The following is a 22,135-nucleotide window of genomic DNA, read 5'->3' on the forward strand; positions in this document are numbered from 1 at the left end:
CCCCCCTTTAAGGTGAGTCTGCTAACAGAAAGGAGGAAACTGGTGAGCCACAGACTGGATACCACAAATAATAGTTTCAAGAGGCAGTATCTTTCTGTTAGCTAAATCCAACATATTGCAGCAATGAGACCTGTCCTGTGACGAATCACTTGATGTTGCCACTTCTTCCCGATGAGGCGCCTTTCTCAATGAGGCCAGAGAGGTGAGGCCACTACCTGATAGTCCCCCCCGGGGAGGAATAATGCAGGAGAATCTCATGGGAGAGATCCCCTCCATCCCCCCGATAAGGATGACCATCTAGGGTACAGCCCGTATGAAAACATCACACCCTCAGATACTCTAGCCTCTCCTTCCTCTGCTAAACTCTTTGTAGACAGTAGACCCATGTACTTTTATAAGGCTGATTATCTTAAGGTTACGAGAAGTACTGAAACGAATAACAATAGGAACCTTGGCAATCCAAGTACTGGGACGAATTGGCCCTGCGGAGCAATGAAGATGAAAAATGTGAGCAAGATGAAGGACTTCTACAATGGCCCAAACAGTGCTGGCCACATTGTATAAAAATGTACTAAACACGGAGTCTCGAGCCGAAGCAGAGGCCGGCAGAGGTGCTGCACACCGAACGTCGGAGATAACCTGCGTCAGTGATCCGGATGGGGAGAACTTCAAGGGCGCTGGCAGTCTGCTGTGTCTGATGATCAGAAGGTCTGCAGGAGCAGGCTGGTTCACAGTAATGTCAAGAGGAGGAAGGAACACTGAAGGCAGCCGGCAGAGCTGTTGCACAGCCTTGGGGAAAGCAAGATGCCAGAGAAGCCAAACGGACCGCTTGCCATCCCAGGCAGCCCCATTGACATGTCGAAGCCCTCCAAAGAGGGTACATGCTGTTCCTAGGCCCCTTTGCAATCCTAGCACGGCAGGGGCAGAAAGCCTACAAACCTTATCCCCCCTCATTGTAGTGGTAAACAAAGCCTGTTGATCACCAGGGAATGGTCGAGGAGCTCAAGTACCGTAAAGAGAACTGAGAGCCAAAGAATGTTTAGCGGCTCCAAACAAGGCAAGTCATCTTCCACGTGGCAGTACTTTGTAGGGAAGTGAACCAAGTGGGCCAAATCAAAGAAGACGAGAAGCCAAGCGCACAGACCCTCCTAACACTCAGAGTTGGGTGTTGTAGGTGGGAAGCATAATGAATAGAAGACCAGGGAAAGGGAGTCATTCCCCATGGTTGTAAGAGACTGTTCTAAGATTACCAGGAGAAGGCAGTCACTTTCCTGGTAACCCGGATCCGGGGTAAGGTCCAACAAGGCCTGGGGAAGGGAGTCCTTACCCCGGGCTATGTGAGACTGAACGCCAGGAGACGGGAGGCATTCCTTTGGCCCACCAATAAAGGATTGTGTGGAACTTTAACTATAAACCCAGGAGAAGGGAGCCCTTCTCATGGCACCAGAACAGTACTGCCTTATTCTTTAGTTTCTAGTGTGAGGGACTGAATTAAGGTTTTTTTGGCTGAGAAACCCCTCTTAGGAAAAAGGAAAAAGAGGTTTTCTCTTGCTTTATTGTTAAATAAAAGTCTTTAGCCCCAAACATGCCACCTTTTTGTCAGCCTCCTTCTGCACCCTTACAGTACTCAAAGGAGGAGTCTGTGGAGAATACAGGCTTCAGCTTCTTTGAGGACTATTTTACCAGCGTTTAGGGCCTGGCCAATACATAATACAACCAAGAACTCAGGGGCAGGAGCTGGCAGTGGTGTCCTCATAAACATAGAATTGGATGTGATAGACGGAACCTCCTCTACATGAAAATGGGGCAAAGAATGAAGATGTGTGATAGAATGGTTGAAGGTATAGTATCAATCAAAGAAAGAGAGAAAAACTGACCTAACTTACTAATGTGTGTGACATTATTGAGGAAATCACCTGAAAAGGAAGACAGACTGTCATTTAACAGTTGAAAAAAGGAGTAAGAGAAGGACTAGTTTACATGTGGAGGTGAGTGGAAAATAAAGGTACAAAGACCACTGATTGGGGGACGTGAAGGCATCATGAAGTGGACACAGACAACAGGTTCAAGTTTTGTTCTGAAATGTTTTATTAAAGTAAAATGCAGGATGGAGTAATGCCTAACTTGCATTATGCTAAGTTGGGATTTCTCTACCTAAGGACAACTAAGGATAGTTAGTCAGGGGTTCCAAATCAAAAGACAGTCTGTGTCAAAAACCTATACTTGCCCTCACAACTAACTGTATACAATGTGTATGGATCTCAGCATCAAAATGAAAAGTGTTCAAAATAAAGTTCAGAGCTTCACCCAGCTCTTGGCATGTAATCAGCGTTCCCTTCCCCAAGTTCAAAACAGTTCTCAAGGTTATCTGGGCTCCCTTCCCCAAGAGTTCAAATCTTCCAGCTTTTCAACAAAAACAACAGTTACCTGGGACACTTCCCAGCTCTTTGGATATCACTATTTCACACAGGCAGTTATTTTTCTTTACTTCAAAATCACATGAAAGGTTGTTGTCAAAATGGATTTATGGATACTGTCATTGATTTCTCCACTAGGGCACTCGGTCGAAGTCCAGTTGTCGGGCCACATGATCCACCCATTACAGGTCACACAACCGATACCCCTTCTTTGTAGCTTTCCATCACCAATTGGCCACTGCTTCCTTGTGACAGTGATGGTGAGTTGATTGCCCAGTGTCCCACTCGTTTGACACTGTGCAGTGGCTTGTTTGGCCACCATGCACTTTGTTATGCTTTTCTGTAGTCTTTATGACTCTTGCAAACACAGGTTTCCTTTTTAACCTGCCTCCTTGCACTCTTTTAGCTTTTCATCAATACTTATCTTATACCCTTCGTGGTATGCTTTGACTTTACCAGTACTTGTATTTCATCAAATATTTCTCTTTTGTCCTGGCTCTTCCTCCTTCCCAACGGGTTGGGAACGATCTGCATTTGCAGGCAGGCCGGAAAAGCTGACTGAAATAGATACCTGTCTTTAAGAGTTTTAGAAGGGGAAGGGTCTAAGTCGCGTGTGAGTCCCTCTGCGTGCCGGGCCCATACCTTACCCTCACGCCACCAACGGTCCACACCCAGTTCCTGTTTTTCCAACTACTGGTTGGGTCAGAATTTTCGGTTGCGTTGCGATTCCCTTTTCTGGGCGTTCCTTTGGCTGTCCATCCCTTTTTTCCTAATGATTGGTTCTTTATTTTATTTTTTCTATTTGTGGTGCCTCCCTTTACGCATGCCTTATGCGAAAGGCTTCAAGCAGTGCATCCATTGCTGGAAGCATTTTTCAGCAGCCGATCCCCACCATGCCTGCGTCCTCTGAAAGGGTATGCATCACCCAGTGAGTACCTGCATATTTTGCTGTGGAATTCACCCGAGGTCTCTGCGGACTCGCCTTCTCTCCATGTCCGAGCTGGGACCAGTATTGAAGGCGACCAAGGACTTTGTTCGGAACAGAAGGGAGGCCGATATCGGTAAGAGGGGCACTGTACTTTCAGGTGAAGTACTAGTTTCAGCAACGGCTGTCAGTGCCCAAGGGACTGCCTCCTCAGTACCGGAGTCTTCATGGGACCGTTCAAGGGTAAATCCCTGGCCTATTCACCTGAAAGTACTTCCAGGTGGAAAGGGTCACAGAAGACCCACCCGGTAACGGAAGAGTCATTTACTCCAGATAAAAAACAACAGTACCAGCAAAACCCTCTATTGCCTCGGTACACCAAACGGGCAAGGGTATGTGCAAAGAGGCTTGTGCCTCGGGGGGGTTGATTCGGTCCATTCCAATTCCCCTATACCGGACAAAGCCATATAAAACGTCTGGTACTTAGGTACCGAAAGAAAAGGTTTTACCCTCAACTACCACAGTTGAGCTTGCAAGCTCCTCTGTACCAAGGAAATCTCATAAGAGGCATAAGCACTCTCATTCAAGAGATAGTCTGGTACCGAATTCTCCACAAAAACACAGACCGAAGAAATCTCCGGTGGCTTCTGTCTGGGGCTCGGGCTACGTACCGGAGAGCCAGAAAAACAATTCAACTTTAATTTCTGACTCAGAAGACTTTGACGCTTCAAAATGTTTTACTGTTCCACCAGAACAGTTGTTCAGCACGCCTGTGAGAGCTCAGACTCCTCACATTTTGCCTCAAGTTTCTCCTCAGTCTGAGGACAATTTGGGCCAACCTGCTCTGGGGCCATCACAACCTGCACTCCAACTGGTTCTAACCAACATTCATGTGCTTAGACCGGTGGTGTTGAACATTTTCAATCCTAGCCAACCACTCGCTAGGGTTGATTCTTCTACTTCTATCACATTGGAAGGACCTTTACCTAGCACTTCTCAAATGGCAAACAATATCACTGACACTGTGTTAGAAACTATGCTTTCTGAGTCCTTCCTTGGCGCAACGCATCAAAGACAAAATGTCACCAGTACTACCGCAGAGACCGGTTCCAGTTGACCCTACTCCTGGCCCTTTGCCGGTACCAGTGGACAATGTGGTCTCTGCTCCTCCACCCAAAAAACAGAAAATTTCAAAGGACACTGACTCGTATTCAGAGGAGGCCACCACTCATTCACCCTCTAAAGTGTTCCATGACATTGTCACTAAAGCCATGCAGGCTCTTGAAATGCTCCCAAAGGATTAGCCTGAAATGGCTGGTGTTTTTGGGAAACTGCCATCACAGCAGTCTAGGGTTCCTCTGCCCATGGAATTGTCCATCATGGAGCTCTAGCTCATTTGGGAAAACCTCATTCCGATCCCCACATCTCCAAGGCCCTAGATAATAAATGCAAGGTGCCCAAGGACGAACCCTTCATTCTCATGGGAAATGTTCCAGCTCAATCAACAGTAGTCTCTGCTGCCCCTGGCCCTTCTCCTTCTCCAGCTTCAGTGCTGGACAAAAATGCAAAAGCATTGGATGCCAAAGGTAAGAAGTCCTCTTCCTTAGAACTTAGGCAGATTAACACTACCACAGTTCTGGCGGTATGTAATATCCTTAACTGGAAGAATCTAGAGCGCTTCACCGACGTGCTACCTCAGGAAGCCGCAGATGAGTTTTCTTTCTGGATTTCTGGAGGCAGAGAAGCAGCGATACAACAGCTTCAAGTAGTTAAAGATCGAACGGACACAACTGCTAGGGCAGTTACTAGTTCAGTCTGCATGCACAGACACGCATATCTGTACGCCTCCTCGCTTCCATAATGTCATTCGGCTTAGCACACCTGGGTTTTTTGGTTCAGAGTTAATGTTACTCAGAAGGATCTTTACCATGTAAAAGGTGTACGGGAGAAATATGTGACTCTGGCATTGAAAGTCACCATCTACAATGGAAACAGCTAGTGTCCACAACTTATGGACACTCCCGTCCTGTGCACACCTGTATATACTGAAGAGATTCTTCAGTCAAAAATTAATGTTGCTTATGAGGTTTGACATTTCAATCACTATACCGTTTGCTTAGAGTCTGATTTCAACAGTTTTTCCAGGTTGTTTTTTTCAAATAATAGTTTGTAAATCTCGTGTTCAATTTTACTCAATAGAAACATTCAGTGTTTTCAATTACAATACATAATTAGTGCAATGCAATATAATATTACAATCTTAAAGTTGTCAATAAAGATTTCAAAAAAGTTTTCAGAATGAAATTTTCAAACAAGGAGGGGGCTCAACACGTTTCGAGAAACAATCTCTTCTTCAGGAGCCACAATAGATTCTCTTCTGCTTTCAACACATTTTCTACAACAAATTCAAAAGGTTTTAGTCCGAATTATTGATCTTGCGTCATTTGGGGCATTTCTACCTTTTAATTGTATGGTATGTCACACTATCTGATGTCTATACTTCACCTTTTCTTCATGTAGTTATGCTTAGGAGGTCATCTGGCAAAGGAATCCCCTCATGGGTTTCATCAGCTTAACTTGCTCCCTGGGCGATAGTCCTAAGGAGAGTCCATGTATTGCATATTAGGGAATTTGACCAGCCTGTTGTGACTTGTTTAACTTTATATTTGTAAGAATGGCTTTTAGGTTTGTCAAAATACCTTCAAGCGTGTTAATGGAAATCGCAGGTTTTGTTTTTCTGGATGGTTTTGAACCTTTTCTTCATCTGGCGAATTTTTGTTGCTGTACATCATAAGGGAGAAATGTACCTTTTAGAATGCTATAGTAAATATTCTGCGTTGGTTCTAATGTTCAAACTAGCATTTGTCCGTACTTAAGGGAGCTGTGTGTAAACGTGCACCTGTGTTGCATGTCTGCAATGCTCAGTGTCCGTTCACCAGGATATCCAGGAGAAGGCGCTTGACCTTCCATTCAATGGCAAAAAAATGTTTTTTGACCCACCTACAGATGAGGTCCTACAGAAATGTAAGGCCAGTGTCAGAGCAGCTAAAACTCTCAGCTCCATCTCGGTAAAACAACCATATCACCAAAACTTCAAGGCATTCGAACCATGTACACAAGGCAACAGTGGTTCCTCCACTTCTGCTAAATCGTACTACTCTTCCAAGAAGAGACGGTATAGACCCAAGAATAAATCGGCCCCCTCCTCTGCCTAATTCTGTTCAGGAGCAGCAGTCTATTTGACTCTCCCCCTGGCATGTACTTAATTTACGCTCCAACCATTATTCAGGAGCATACATCCCCGGTAGAAGGAAGGCTTTTCAACGTCCTCCCTTTTTGGAAAACTGTTACTCAAGGAGGAGTGGGTTCTAAATATTATTCAACATGGGTACTTCACCTTCCTCGCCTCAAGCTCCAAAAATCATCCCCAGAGCTCTTGGGAGAGATTCATAAACTCCTTCTTCTAGGAGTGATAGAATTGGTTCCCCAAAAAGAAATGGGTCGGGGTTTATACTTGTGTTACTTCCTGATCCCAAAGAAATCAGGCAGGATCCATCCAATTCTGGACCCTTCAGACCTCAACCAATTTCGGTATCTGGTAATAATGTCGCCATGAAAAAAGTCATCAGGTTGGTGACTTTAAAAAAAAATGTATTAATGGTGCACCCTCCAGGCTATCAAACGCGTTCCCCAAATATTCTAGGACTGGAGGTAATAATATATAATTATTCCCCTCCTAGAATATTTGGGGACAGAATTTTGGTAGCTAGGAAAAAGTCGCCAGAACGTGACGACTTTTTCACAGCGACATTATTACACAGAACCCCAATTTCAGTCTCCGGATACTTTCCATATGATGACCATCCCTCAGATTCTGGCTTCCCTACATCCAAATGATTGGATGGCATCGGTAGACCTACAGGATATGTATTTTCACATCCCCATCTACAAACTCCACCATCAGTTTCTGAGATTCACAATAGGAAAGTCTCATTGCCAGTTCACATGTCTACCCTTCAGGCTAAATTCTGCCCCCAGGGTTTTCACAACGGTTCTGGGGTCAGTGGCAGCCTTCTTGCAGTTGCAGACAGTCCATCTATATTTCTACCTAGAAGACTTGCTTCGCAAAGCCCAGTCTCCGGAGGTATTGCTTCAGAAATTGCTTGCCATACTCTGTTCAACCTGGGATTCTCCATAAATGTGACAAACCATCCCAACTCAGTCCCTCGCAATGGATCCAATTCTACAAAGTCTTTCCACCCTTGGAAAGATTGAAAGCCATTCAACAAACCATTGTTCGGTTCTCCACTCACCAGTCACTAACAGCTTGGTGGTTTCAAAGGCTCTTGGGCCTCATGGCCTCTTGCATAAACCTAGTTCCCTTTCCAAGTCTCTGTATGAGAATGACCCAATGGTATCTCTCTCTCAACAGGAATCAGCTCTCGAATCCCCAGAACCCAAAGATCCACATTCCAGGCCACGTCCAAGACTCTCTGTGCTGGTGGAACTCCCCAGAGACCCTGCTAATGAGATCACCCTTTAAACCTCCCCCTCACCAAATCGTCCTAACAACAGATTCTTCAGAGTACGGTTGGGGAGCCCATTGTCAAAGCTTACCAGCTCACAGTCTTTGGTCCTCCCAGGAAAGGAAGCACCATATACTTGTCCTGGAACTAAGAGCCATATTTTTTGCTCTAAAATCTTTTCTTCCCTCACTTCAAGGAAACATGGTGAAAATTCAAACGAACAATACCACTGCAATGTTTTATATCAACGAGCAGGGGGAGACTCGCTCCTGGCCACTGTTTCTCCTAGCAGAACAAATTTGGTATTGGGCCATTCAAAATCACGTTTTCTTGTTGGTGTCCCATCTCCAGGGCAAGAAGAACGTCCTGGCGGACAAACTAAGCAGGTTACAGTCCACTCTGCACGAATGGGAGCTGAAACCACCATTCTCACACATGATAATTCAGAAGTGGGGCCATCCATCAGTAGACCTCTTTGCCAATCAACACAACACTCTTTGTCCGCAATTTGCGTCAAGGCAAGGTCAGAGTCCTCGGTCCCTGGGAGATGCTCTTGGATTGGTGAAATCTAGCACTTTATGCCTTCCTACCTCTTCTATTGATTCACAAAATGTTGCTGAAATTCAAAATGTCACACAACCTACCAATGATTCTAATAGCCCCATTCTGGCCTTCTGGAGTAGCAGGGTATTCCCCCCCCCCTTAGATCTTCCACTTTCGAGAAATCTTTTGACTCAACAGAAGGGGCAGGTTCATCACCCCTCCCCTCAATTGCTCAAATTCAAGGTTTGGTTCCTGAGAAGCTAGCCTCCCACTTGCATTTGTCAGAACAAAACATTGCTATTATGTCGGCCTCCAGGAAATATTCCACTAAGAAACAATATCCTATCAAATGGTTAAGTTTCTGTCACTGGGCCTTAGAACAAAACCTTAACCCTCCAAAGGCCTCCGTTGATAATGTCATGTCCTTCTGGTCTTATCTTGATTCTACCGGTGTCAAGGTTGGCACGTGCAAACATTACTTATCAGTTATCGGTGCTTACCTGAATAGAGAGCACAAGTATTTTTATCTTTCCAACAAGGCCATTAAAAGGCACTTTGAGGGGCTTTTATGTTTACATACCCCTATTCATGAACTTCCACCTCAGTGGGATCTCAAAGTGGTCTTAGCAGCCCTAATGCAAAAACCATTTGAGCATATGGCTTCGTGTATTTAGAATTCCTAACTTGAAAATCAGCCTTCTTAGTGGCCATTACTTCGGCTAGAAGAATTGGGGAGCTCCAAGCTTTTTCTTCTAAGGAACCATATATTGCGTTCCATAAATACAAAGTTGTATTGCGTACGGTTCCGTCCTTTCTGTCTGAGGCGGTTTCCGATTTTCACTTAAACCAGGAAATATGTCTTCCCATTTTTCTTCCCAGACTGCATGCGTCTTCGGCAGAAGAGAAATTGCATAATCTTGATGTTGTAAGAACTTTAAAATTCTACCTTTTAAAGGACCAACCCATTTAGAAAACCAGATCAGCTTTTTGTTACCTACGGCGGTCCTTCTCCAAAGCAGCAAAGGCTTCTCTTGCTAGAAGGGTTGTCTCATGTATCTCCAAGGCTTATGACTTGAAAGGGCTTGCGACTCCGCAGAGACTTCGGGCTCATTCTACTAGAGCTAAGGCGGCATCTGTAGCCTTTACCCGGCACGTTCCCTTGTAGACATCTGTAAAGCAGCTACCTGGGCTACCCTGCTTGCCTTTTGCAAGCACTATGCTATGGACACATCGTCCAGAAATGATGCAAAATTCGGCCAAGAGGTTCTCCGCAACTTGTTTGCCTGAATGCTGTACATGCTGTCTCGTCCACCTTTGCTTATTCAAAGGCTTTTTAGTCTGGTCCTAACTAGTTGGGAAGGAGGGAGAGCCAGGATGAAAGAGAAATGAAAGATTACCTTCATGGTGATTCTGGCTCTTCCTCCTTCACAACACCCACCCAACCATCCCCTGCAGTACGCCTGTACTTTAAATTCTACTGCTTCTGCGGAACCACAGGACCTGGGTGTGGACCGTTGGTGGTGTGAGGATAAGGTGTGGGCCTGGCACACGCAGGGATGCATGCATGACGTAGGCCCTTCCCCTTCTAAAACTCAGTTGTGAAGGAGGGAGAGCCTGGACTAAGAGAACCTGAATCACCACCTTCCTTTTACTTTGTTCGTTATTCAAAAAGTGCTTATTACAATGTTCAGTTTGTTCAGTATTCAAAAGCACTTGTTTCAGCATTCGAAATACTTGTAATGACTTTCAGTTTGTTCGGTATTCAAAAGTACTTGCTTCGGCATTCAAAACGTATTTAGAATGTCATTCAGTTCATTCGATATCAGCAATGTTTAATATGCATTCACCTGCCAGCCCGGTGCTTCCCATTCACTCACAGGTTGGAGCTTGCAGTGTTGCGAGGTCTCTGCTGCTACGGGTTCTTGCCTGCTCGAGCGGGACCTTGCTCCTCTCACTGGCGTTGCTCCCCAGCAGTGCTCTGCTTGCAGCCCAGGACTTCTGTGATCACTTCGCTCGGTCATGTCGGTCTTCCACATGCAATTTATCAGCCTCCCGCTTTCTTTTTACGTTGCTTCCGTCTACATAAACACTGCATTGGTCACCGGGTCTCGAGCGCTCCACTTGTCACGCCACTTCTCGAGAGTTGCTTCCGCAGCTGCTGCCTCGGCCTCCTCTGCTCATACTGCCTCCACAGCTGACTCCATTTCCAAACAGAGGTTGGGTTTTAAAGTGCCCGCCACCCTAATGATTCCAGGAAAGACTAGACCCCTCACCATCAGAACAGTAGTTCTGCCTTATTCGTGTTGTCCTCCTCCTCGTCCCAGTACACAGCGGAGGCTGATAAATGCTTATATTTTCAAAAGGAGTCTGACATCTGTCTGTATTACTAAAAGGGGGCTGGTGTGTGTTGTCTCCTTCAAATGAGGATATGTCTTCATAGTTGGTCTCTTCCTCGTCCCAGTGTGAAGAGATGTTTCTGAGTGGCAGTTTGAAGGAAAGAAAAGGGGAAGGGCTGACAGTATCCTACAAAGGCTTGAGGGATAGAGGTTTCAGTGTGAAAAGGGAAAGGGGATACCATGTCTCATCCAAGGATGTCCTCTTCCCCACTCCCCAAGTTCCCTCCACCCAGGTGGATCCTCCCTCGCATATACACCCCCAGGATCGGGATCCAAAAGCAATGGCCTTTCCCTGGCCACCTGACAGGAGGATCCTGGGGAAGAAGTGAGGGCGCCCCTCAGGTTCCTCACAGGGCATAACTGGGATTGAATGAATATGCAAACCCTTTGTATCATGTTTCTCCCCAACAGTTGAGGCTAGGGCATGACTCAGAGGACTGAAGCTACCTGATAACTACAGGAGATCAGGGTTATGACTAAGTCGATGAGCCAGTCCCTCTGCCAGGTGACAGTGCTCAGATACTGTTATTGTGATATTATTTGAAACTGCCTCCACCTAGAAGGAAGGGAAATACGTAGATTACAGTGGATGTGTATGCAATCTTTTCTTTCTTTCTCATAACTTCTCCACATTTTAACAGATGTATATAAAAGCCAACAAATTATTTACAGTGGAACAATGCATCCAAAATTCATAGTGCATTCATAATTATAGGTAACCCAACCAATAAACTACCAGCATGTCGACATACCAGGAGCTACTGATCTGAAAGCTTAACCCCTTAAGTCCCAGGCAGATTTGTACTCATTTGCTGGATAGGAAAATAGCATTCTGAGCCCATTAACTAACATAGGGCTTACAAATATTTGAACTGGTGTGAGAAACACAAAGTAATGTATGGACCATAAGGAAAACACAGTCCTTAAAGGTGTGGCCAGTTACTCTTAGACTCACTAGTAGAAAAACAAGAGTTGAAAATGATAACGATGTAGTTGTGAGGTTAGCCAGGGTTTGGTATACATATTGTGTAAGTATTAGAAGTAAGAGATATGAAAAGCAGCTTTTAAAATGGATATGGGAAATTATAATTTGTCAAAGTTGTTAAAGAATGAAAGGAAGTTGACAAAACGTGTACCGCTGTGAATGGTGGGAAAACAGTGACCAAAGGAAGAAAATTTCTTTGGAGCGGTGCAAAAACATTGAAACAGAGGCCAAGTGTCTGGCGAACCTGAGTAATGAGAAAAGGCAAAGAGGTGAAGGGCCTGTATGCAGAGAGAGTGAAACAGGGATATAGGATCAAATGGAAAGAGGCAGAAGGAGAAGGGGAAGGTAGAAATTAGGAAAAGGATGTGCAGTGTGGAAGGTTTCCCTATGCGTCGACAGGAGAGGGAAGAGAGGGGATATGAAGCCATTAGGGGAAAGGTGCAAAGTGTGGCGTAGACTAGTGGAGGATTGTATGGAAAATGGAAGAGAGCCGTAAAAAAAGGGAAGATGGAGTGATTGGATTGGGAGAGAAGGAGCTAAAGTAGGAGGGAAAGACGGTGTGGCAAACAGCAAAGGTGTGAACAGGGGAAGGCAATGTGGGTGGTCTCCTGAATTTTTGAATGGTGCAGGTGAGAAGAGATGCCTGGGAACAGGATTCACAGACACCCAAAACAAGGAGTGAAGAAAAGGCCTTTGGGTAAATGGCATAGATAGGCCTAGACAAATGGCTTATTTTTCACTCTTGAAAGAGTATTTCTCGGTATAAACACTAGTATGCACTGTCTGTGCAACTCCCTACCACCCCCCCCTTGCAGAAGGTGGCAGCATAAACCATGATGTGGATAGTGGAGAGAAGAATTGATATGCATGCATTAGGTTATAACAAAAGGTTGCATCATGGTTCCACAGTATAACAAGTGTTTGTGCCCTCCCTGTCTTTGACGTGCAAAAGAATAAAACAAACACACCCCTGCTGGGGAATAAGGCAAAGAGAGCAGGCTGCGGTGGTTCAAGGAGAGGTTTTTTATCTGGTTGAATATTATTCAAGAGATATCTGAGAGCGCTCTGCACAAGTTATCATTACATCATGTTTTATAGGGTGCGTGACGCAACTAACATAGGATACTACGTTGGTCCTGGATTGGTCAGTTCTCTCGATGTCTCAGGTGGGGTGGCATCTCTTCATCCGGGTTGGTCGCTTGGTTGGCAGGAGGATTGACGTCAGTCGTGCTCCGCATGGGTGAAGGTCAGGTCGCTGCTAGGTAGGGTGGTCACTATCTAAGCTAACATAATATATTCTCAAAAAAGGCATGCACTAAAATAAAAGTAGTTAAAATACCTTCAGTAGTCTATCATGTCTCTATACAAGTCACACATATATCTAAACTATCAATAACATAGGATTATACAAGTCATAGGTTAAGGGTCTTGACCGCTATAATACACAGTTGAAGTCGGGGTCCATGCACATAAGAATTTCTGGTATGTGGCATTTGTTAGTGGTAGGCAATGATATATTGCAGCAGGGGTCTAATGTTAGTTTTGGATCTGCTGGGTGGGCATCATGGCATGGTCAGCGGCCTGGCACATGAAAGGAATATCTCGCAGAGACACAGGCTCACAATGGCAGTGAATTTCCACGGGTGAGGGTGCAGGAGGGGTATGACACTTTGTGGAGATGAATGAGCTATGTGCTTAGCTCATGCTGGTTCACATGCGGGACAGTAATCTCAGAGGAAGAGTAATGTGTTACATTTACAATTGTGTTGCAAACATCTCCGGCGTCAGCGTGAGAATGGACCCGTGAAGTTTTCCAGCCAGAGTAAGAACGAGGGTGGGGGCTCTGTGCTCTGCTCGCCTGCCCGTGCCGCTGCGTGAAAAGGGAAGCGAAGCGTTTTTGTACTATCGCAGTGAGGCCTAGTCACCACGATGGAGTCGAAAGGGGGCACAAAAATGGATTCCCCGTTTCCTGCTCAATGGTCCCATCTACGCGAAAGTCAACCAAAGTTAACATCGCATAAGGGCAAGGGGCGAACCCACTACTGGAGATACTTGGTCAGAGTTTTGTACTGAGAAGTAGAGGACGCGAGAGGCCTCTCGCTCCCACTCACATGCAATTGCCAATAAACAGTGCAATGAGTTACATTCTCTACAAAGGTGTGTATAGGGTAATCATTGAGCCATCTGGATGTTCAGAAGGAAGAGATGGCTTTTCAAAGCCAGTTTTCAAGAGGTAGATTATTAAAGGGGTCGACCTCCGGTAAATGCAGAGGTCTTTCCAGTCAACCTGTGATAGAAGAGGAAAGGTACACTTATCCGGGGAAATCGGGTTCCAGTGCAGTGTTGGATATGTAAGAAGATGTAGCATGAAAGGTGTTAAGAAGGTTTGACTGGGGTCGGAGTGATGTGTACTGCGCACCAGTCAGCCGGATGATTTAAGGGAGAGGAAAACATGCATCTGTATAGTTGAATACAGTATCCATGGGAAAGTTGAGCACCTCTCCTAGGATGTAAGAAGAACAGACAGATGTTGATGAGGAGGATGTTACGAAAGTCTAATTCGTTGAGAACTAGCAGCTGATGGATTTTGCTGAGTAGAGTGCAAGGTGGCGACAGATCTTGAGTCTATCGAGGAAGTGTTAGTGGGCAGAGGTGGCATTTCAGGAGATGAGACTAAAATACATACTTGACTTTGAATCTCAAAGGTCTGACTCAAGTGGGAGGAGAGAAGTTCACAGTTGTTAATTGCATGGCTTAGGGCAAGGTTTAGAATGCTGTGACTGGTGATAAATAGATGATTGATGTGTTCTTGCTTTGTTCGTAAATAGGCATTTCGAAGGGATTGTGTCCTCCGACGTATTCCTTATCTTGATAGATCATCTCCAGCTTGCTGGCCTCAGAAAAAAAATGTCAGTAGAGGGCGCTGCGCATCGATGCCCCTCGAGCCGATGTCCCTCGACAGCCTCCGTATCGGCGCCGACGTCATCATGTGTATAAATAGACTTGCGCAATGTCCGTTGCTCAGTTCCGTTTTTCCGCGCTTCGTGGGCCTCGGAATCGCGTTGCTCAGTTTGTCAGTCAGAGAATATATTCTTCATTATTCCTCGAATACCAACTCTTACTCGATGGCTTCCTCATCCGAACCGACGACTCCACGGTCCGGCTTAAAAAAATGTCGAGACTGTGGAAAGAAAATGTCGTTGACAGATCCTCACAGGATCTGTTTGTGGTGCCCCCTAAAATCCAGCCTGGCTAAAACCAAACCATCCGCTCCATGGTACACCCCCGAGCTAGCCTCCAACAAACACTCAATCAGAGCTCTAGAGAAACGGTGGCACCAAAACCATAAACTGGGAGACCTCACCAACCTCAAATCTCTGTGTGCAAGCCATAGGATTCTGGTTACAGAGGCCAAAGCTGCTTACTACTGTACCAATATTGTGGCAGCCGCTAACAGGAGCAAAGCCCTCTTTGAAATAGTAAAGCATTGTACCAAACCCTCACCCTACCCCGAGGTACTAGCAACCCAGGAAAAAGGCAACAGAATCAACACATTTTGTTTTGAAATAATAGACAAAATCTGAGAGATCATCACATCAACCTCCCACGCCATTTACATCCCCTGCGCGCACACTGCCCCTCTGGATGAAATTCTCTTATCTCTTTCCCCCGGATCTCCTAAAAATGATTTCCTCCCTCAAACATACTTCTTACTCTGGCGATATAATTGCAGCCTCCATCATAAAACAATTGAGTTACCTGGCGCTCAATGCACTCCTCAGCACCTTCAAAGCTTCCCTTGGAGAAGGCTCATTCCCAGACACCCTCAAGACTGGTCTCATACGACTTCTTTTGAAAAAACCAACCTTAGATCCAGAAGTCCCTGCCAACTACAGGCCCATTACCAACCTCCCATTTATTGGCAAAATCTTGAAAAAAGTAGTTGGTACACAACTACTTGCCAGAATCGAAAAACTCCACCTCCTAAATGACTATCAGGTAGGGTTCCATCCAAAGTGTAGCATCGAGACAGCTACCATCAAGGTGGTGGATGATGCTCTCCAAATCATGGTTAAGGATAACTCATGCCACCGTCGACCACCACATCCTTCTCTCCCTCCTTGCTGACAGTATGGGATTCTCTGGCACTGTCCTGAATGGGTTTACCTCCTACCTCTCAGGCAGACACCAGGCTGTCCAGATGAATTCATTGGGTTCTAACCGACTCAAGGTCTCCTGCGGAGTCCCCAAAGGCTCCATCCTCTCACCAATCCTTTTTAACCTTTACATTGGGCCTCTGGGCACTCTCCTCAAAGATCTGAATATAGCCATCCACCAATACTTAGATGATCCTCAGTTGTACATGAGAATAAATAGCGCGCAGGACATCATCACCTCTGTGATTACCTAGCCATCATCCATTCCTGGATGTTGACTGCCTACCTCAAACTAAACAATAAGGCCCAAATAGCATGGACTTCCGGATGGTAGTGCAGGCCTTTGTGGTCTTGCACATTGATGGGGGAAATGTTCTTCTGACAGGGCTCCCTGCAGCTCACTTGGCTCTCCACCACGTTGCAGCACATCTTATTACGGTATCATAGAAATTTGACCGAATTACCCCATGCCCCCATCCTACGTGAACTACATTGGCTTCCGCTCCAAGTCAAGATACTGTTAAAGACTGCATGTATCGTATCGTCTACAAAAAAGTCAATAGTAGCACACCAGCCTAGCGGCTATGCTCTACATATCTGGTGGCACACGCTCCTCCTTGTTCAGCAAATCGACCAACCGGCTTGAAACACAACTCATCCGCAAGGAGAGGACCTGCAAAACATTATTTTCTTGTCATGCACTCACCCTCTGGAACTCAATCTCAGTGCCCGCTTGGAATGCCCCCACAATTATTAATGTTCGTAAATCTCTCAAAACATGGCTCCTTCAACACCTGACCAAGGACTAAATCCAATGGATGCACATACCGACGTACAGACCCTTCAGTACTGTGCCAATGCCGGCTACCCACACTCCATACAGCGCTCCGCTGCTCTCGAGCTAGGTTTGCACTTTAAACAATAAAATTAAATACAATTTAAAAAAGCCTCTATCACCTTCAAATCCCGCTGCATCATCTACAAAGGCGTCCCCTTCAAGTCCTCAAACTACCACGCTGAGATGCTCAGCATCCCTGGGTCCTATGATCCGTCAATAGTAAGAACATATGCAGACTTGAACTCTGCCACTGCTGGGAGGAAAGAACCAAAAGACAGGCCTTCTCGGTCTGTGCCTCCAGACTCTGGAAACTCCTTCTTTTCAACACTAGACTCGCCCCTCATTTCTACGTTTCAGAAAGGAGCTAAAGACCCTTCTCTTCAAGGATTGGTTCCACCTAAGACCACACATCCTCCAATCCCCACCTAACCTGACAGGGTGATCTTCTCTTCCTTGTTTCCTCCCATGGTTGCTTGAGGATCCCTTGCTGCCAAATTGCCTGCCTCTCCTCCTCGGTTATTAGCTTCCCATTCCCTGGTATCTCTGCTTCCCTCACTCTGTACTTCCCCCTATGACTTGCAAAGCACTCCATTGCTTCCCGAAGCAAGGTCCAAACTCAAAAAGCACACTCATAACAATGCTGGTCAAGCTAACTCATAAATCACTGTCACACTCCTTTCAAATTCTGTGTAACTTTAAAATCACTATTTCAACACCTCCAGAGATGATTCCTGTCTTGCACACGGTCTCCAGCCCTCCAAAGATAGCAGTAGTTTGTCTTCGATTGCCTCCTACTACTGCTTGAATCACCTCTCTAACCCATGTCCATCTCATGTGGATATAAACCGCATTGCATTTTCAAAATGGAGTCTACTGTGACGTCAACATTTGGTTTTCAAATGCTGTCTGAACTTTCCAACCTACATACATAGCAATTGTGTATCATGGTTTGCTCCTTCTGTGTTCCGCTTTTGTCAGTGAACATACTTTGACCCTTGTATTTTCTTGGTACCTGTTTTTGGTGCAGCAAGGTCTAAGCTTCTGAACGCCTGGTCTGCTTTCAGTTTAGTGGACCCAGTGAATGCACTGGCCACAGAAAACAATTCTGGGATTGCTTTTCAAGCTGGGGAGAAAATGAGTAAGACGCTAGGTTCACAGCTTGAATTACCTACAGCACTCTCGCATATACTTTGCACATGATCATAATTTCTTACTAAACTAAACTATTTTATGTTGCTTTCATGTGTTTATTCCTTGTATTAACCGTGAATGCTATATGCGAAGCATAAATTGCAGCTTAATGCAGCTTAAGATAAAAGGAATGCCCTTTGTATTATTCTAGGGCGTTGAAGCATCAGCTTGGTAGCTTTGCGCTGTTTTTGGAGTTTTAATATGCAACTTGCATACTGATAGACGTTGTGTGATGTGCTAACTTTAGAACATGTGTTTGTACAACATAAGCATCTAACACATCCAGAGGTCTTAAAATAAGTGTTGCTGAGAATTTGGAAAGGTGGCCTATATTTGTCAGGTGAAAGGTGAGCAGCGCAAGGTGACCGGTGCAAGTTGAGCAGCATGACAATTCACAAGAACCACACATCAATACTGCAAGCACTCCCTCTTACTCTGCAACCATTTGCAGGAACCCACAATGCCACCTTTATGTTGAGCCTCTTCAAAAATTGAGTGATCAAAACATTCTGATCTCGGTGGATCACCAGGAGCAACGTAATCAACATTTGTCCAGCTTGATAATAAGTACTGCACATCTTCCCATTTTTTCGCTCTGCCCGGATAGGACATGAAACCTCTTAGTTTCCTGTGAACCGCTTCAGGTCTGGAGAGCTTTCTGTCCAGCTTTTTAACTTTGAAATAATAGATAATTTCTAATTTTCTTTGTTGGACTTGAGAGCTCTAGGTTGTGCTGCTTATTTCAGCCCGCAAGAGTAGCACGGCTGGTCATGCAATCCTCTACCACTGACTCTATTGAGCCTGTGCTTGGTGTCTATTGAGAACTGTTAAACAATTCCTGCCTGGTTAGTATTTGATATGTCTTCTACCCCTACCCCACCCACTCATAAATACTGACCAGTCATTCCCTGGGCTGCTTTTAAAAAACGAATGAAAGCAATTTACCCAGACCAATCTACAAACAACCTTCTTGACACTTTGCAATCTGTTTTCCAATAAAAGCTCCACTGCAGCAGTAGTCTCCATGTCTCTTATTCGATCAAATCTGCATACTATACTGACCAGTACTCCTCTATTTTGTCAAAATATTTGATTGATTACTTTAAGAAAACCCGATCCCCAAAGCACACAACACCACATTGTTCAAGAATGAACCGTTCTCCAGTATGGGGTCTGGCATGGATCCACATGCTCATGAATACTCCCTGTCATCAGCCCAGGGCTCCTCGCTAAAAGAAAGCAGTCACGCTTTACGCTTGAAAACCGGTCATCTCCCTAAGCGCTGGTGGCCATCTTCAGATTTTTACTCTCGAGTTGCTCTTCTAGCTATATTCATTTTTCGTTTGTTGCCGATAAATTGTTCGATTTTTGTCCAAACTTCTCTCTTTCGCTGACCGTTGGTCAGTCACCATCAGCGGGGACCTGTTGTCGGTGAAGATCTGCTGCTACATCATTGGATCTTCGTTTCCAGTCGTAAGGCCTACTTTGCACCTCGCCATGTCCGAAGAAGGCAAGAGGAGTTTGTTCAAGCTCTGCGCCAGATGTGGTTTGAGGAACATCTACGATGAAGATCGGCACACAAAGTGCCTATATTGTCTGCATCTGGACCATGATGAGGACAAATGCGAGATCTGCATTGGTTTTCCATCTAAAACAAAGTGGAACCTTTATTGCAGGCTGGTGGTGTGGCGAGAGAAGAAAGGGTGCTAGGCACTGCCTCTGGGCGCACACAAGCCTCCTCCAGGCCCGGCAGGCCTTTAGAGAGTTCTCCCTCGGGACAGAGGTCAAGGTCTGCCAAGGATGTCCCTTCGAAGGGTGTCCATAGAAAGGCTAAGTGCCATGCTGCTGATCCGACGTGGGCCGCTGCTGCTGCAGGTTCCAGTTCGGAGCAGGCGCGCTCCCCTTCACCGTCTGTGGTGAGCCTGCTGGTTGGTGGTGTGACTTCCGAAAGACCAACCCTCTCGTTGAAACATGGCTCTTTGGCGAAGGGTAAGCCGTAGAAAGACCAGAAGGAGGACTTGTCGATGCCTGCATCCAAGGCTTCACCTACGATGACACTGGCAGAATCTCACAAACCGAGGTCCTCGTCTACGAAATCGCCCAAACAGTCGCCTGCCATGAATTCATCCACCACCAAGGCATCCTCGATGATTGCTGCGTCGACTACTCCGTGTCCGGCCCCGTCGATGGTTGCTTCGTCAACAACCACGTATATGACGACAAAATCTGCCCAGATGGTCACGCTACCTCCCTGGCCTACGCCTGTTGTCGCTTCGGCCACGACTAGTACCGCCTCGACCACGACTACCCAATCCGTGAAGGCTCTGGTCCTCTCCATCCCAAAGGAGGCATGGAGGGCAAAGGAACTATTACCACCGACTGACCTTCTTCCCAGGCCTGCGGCAGGTCATTGGGAGGTTGCAAGGGCAATCTACACAAGTTTAGATGAGGAATCTTTTCAGGGTGGCAGCTGCTCGGATCACTGGGGCTTCAGCCCAGTGCGTAGGGAGATTCCTCCTGTGGAACAGGACTGGCCATCGGCTCCCCCAAGGAGAATTAGTCCTCCACCATTGCCGGACCCAACTGCCCCTCCACAGGGCTCTAGAGACATGTCACTGGGCATTCCAACAGCACTTCACAGGTTGGTGTCAGAAATGCCCCAATGGCTGCCTCCTCCTCCATGGTTCCGGTTGAGTCCCTTCCACCCCTCCTCCCCCTCAGGCACAATTCTGCGAGGCCATGGCATAGGCCTCGCCCCAAAGGACCAAAGAGTCTTCCTACACCGACGCAGCCAAGGCTGCCTACACCCCAGCTGTTCTGATGGTGGACCCAGCTCAGACTGACACTGGTACGGTCATGGATACAGCCACTACACAGACCAATGCGTTTGATGACTTTGTACTGCCAGATGGAGAACCACTGGGTGCCAACGAGCCCTCCAGGGCGATGCTGCTGGATGATCTGGGGTCCTTCCACTCCATGATCTCAAGGACATACACCGTCTTTGTTCTGGTGCTGAAGAAAAGAAGAAGGTGGGGTTCCATTTTAAAAGACGTGAATCGTCCAGGAAAACTGTGACATCCATCCCTTTGCTGGATGACATTTGTGATGAAGGCCTGGCTCTCATGAAGACCCCAAGTTCTGGACTAGCAAAAAGGAACAGGCTTGAGAAAAGGTATAGAGTGCCTGACTCGGTTCCTAGATGCCTCAGATCGCAGCCGTCCCCGGACTTTGTGATGTTGGCCGCCGCTGGGAAGCGGTCAGCAAACCCATCCTCTTCATTCAAGGTACCCCCTAACGAGACGTTTAAAAAGCTAGACGCAATGCAAAAGCTTATCATCTCTACCGATGTTTCAACTGTGAAGGCCGCCAATGCCTTGTTCATTCTGGCCCGTTATGATAGGGAGATATAGTTTAAGCTGGGCCTGATAGTGGACTTCTTGCCTCAGGACAAGAAAACTGAGCCCCTAGCTCTGTTTCAGGAGGGCGAGGTAGCCTCCGACCACACCATTACGGTGGCGTTGGATGTTGCAGACTCCGGTTTTCTCCAGATGGGAAATGATGTTGCACTCGAACACGAAGGTTGGCTAAAGGTCACTAATTTTAGACCAAACGTCCAATCCTTGGTGGTGGATATCCCCTTTGACGGGGATAACCTGTATGGCAAAGTTGTAGACAAAACTCTACAAGCCATTAAGAGAGACATTGAGATGGCTCGGTTGCTGGGGACTTCACAGCAGCAGAGATATTCTTCCTTTGCGATCCTTTAGTGGGAAGATTGGCAGGTCCTCTAAGAGGTACCGTCAGCCCTCCTGTTCCACCACTCAGGGGGCTTACAGGGGCCGGTCGCAGCCCTTCGGAGGAAGGACACAGCATTGTCGTCGTCTGCAGGCCAGGGTGCAGACGGCCAAGCAGGCCTGACCAGGCCCAGGACACAGTCCCCTGCTTCTGCACCCCAGTGGGAGGACGACTGTCGCATTTTGTCGACAGGTGGGAAAACATCACCACCGACAAGTGGATATCGGACATACTTCATCAAGGGCATACCCTGGAGTTGGAGCACAGGTGCCCTCACATTCCTCCAGTGGCAAAGAAGGAACTACCCCTGGCTCAACTGCTGCAGGAGGTCCAGGCCATGTTGGTAAAAGGGGCGATAG

The 22,135-nt window shown here is 46.4% G+C and overlaps 1 protein-coding gene across 1 annotated transcript in view; it reads left to right on the plus strand.

Annotated features, from left to right (window-relative positions):
• Positions 1–22,135, plus strand: part of RABGAP1L (RAB GTPase activating protein 1 like) — a 3,056,406-nt gene that overhangs the window by 477,070 nt on the left and 2,557,201 nt on the right. The window lies entirely within an intron of this gene.

Source organism: Ambystoma mexicanum, chromosome 1q, assembly GCF_040938575.1.
Source record: "Ambystoma mexicanum isolate Mex_15411 chromosome 1q, UKY_AmexF1_1, whole genome shotgun sequence".
In the NCBI taxonomy this organism is placed as follows: Eukaryota; Metazoa; Chordata; class Amphibia; order Caudata; family Ambystomatidae; genus Ambystoma; species Ambystoma mexicanum.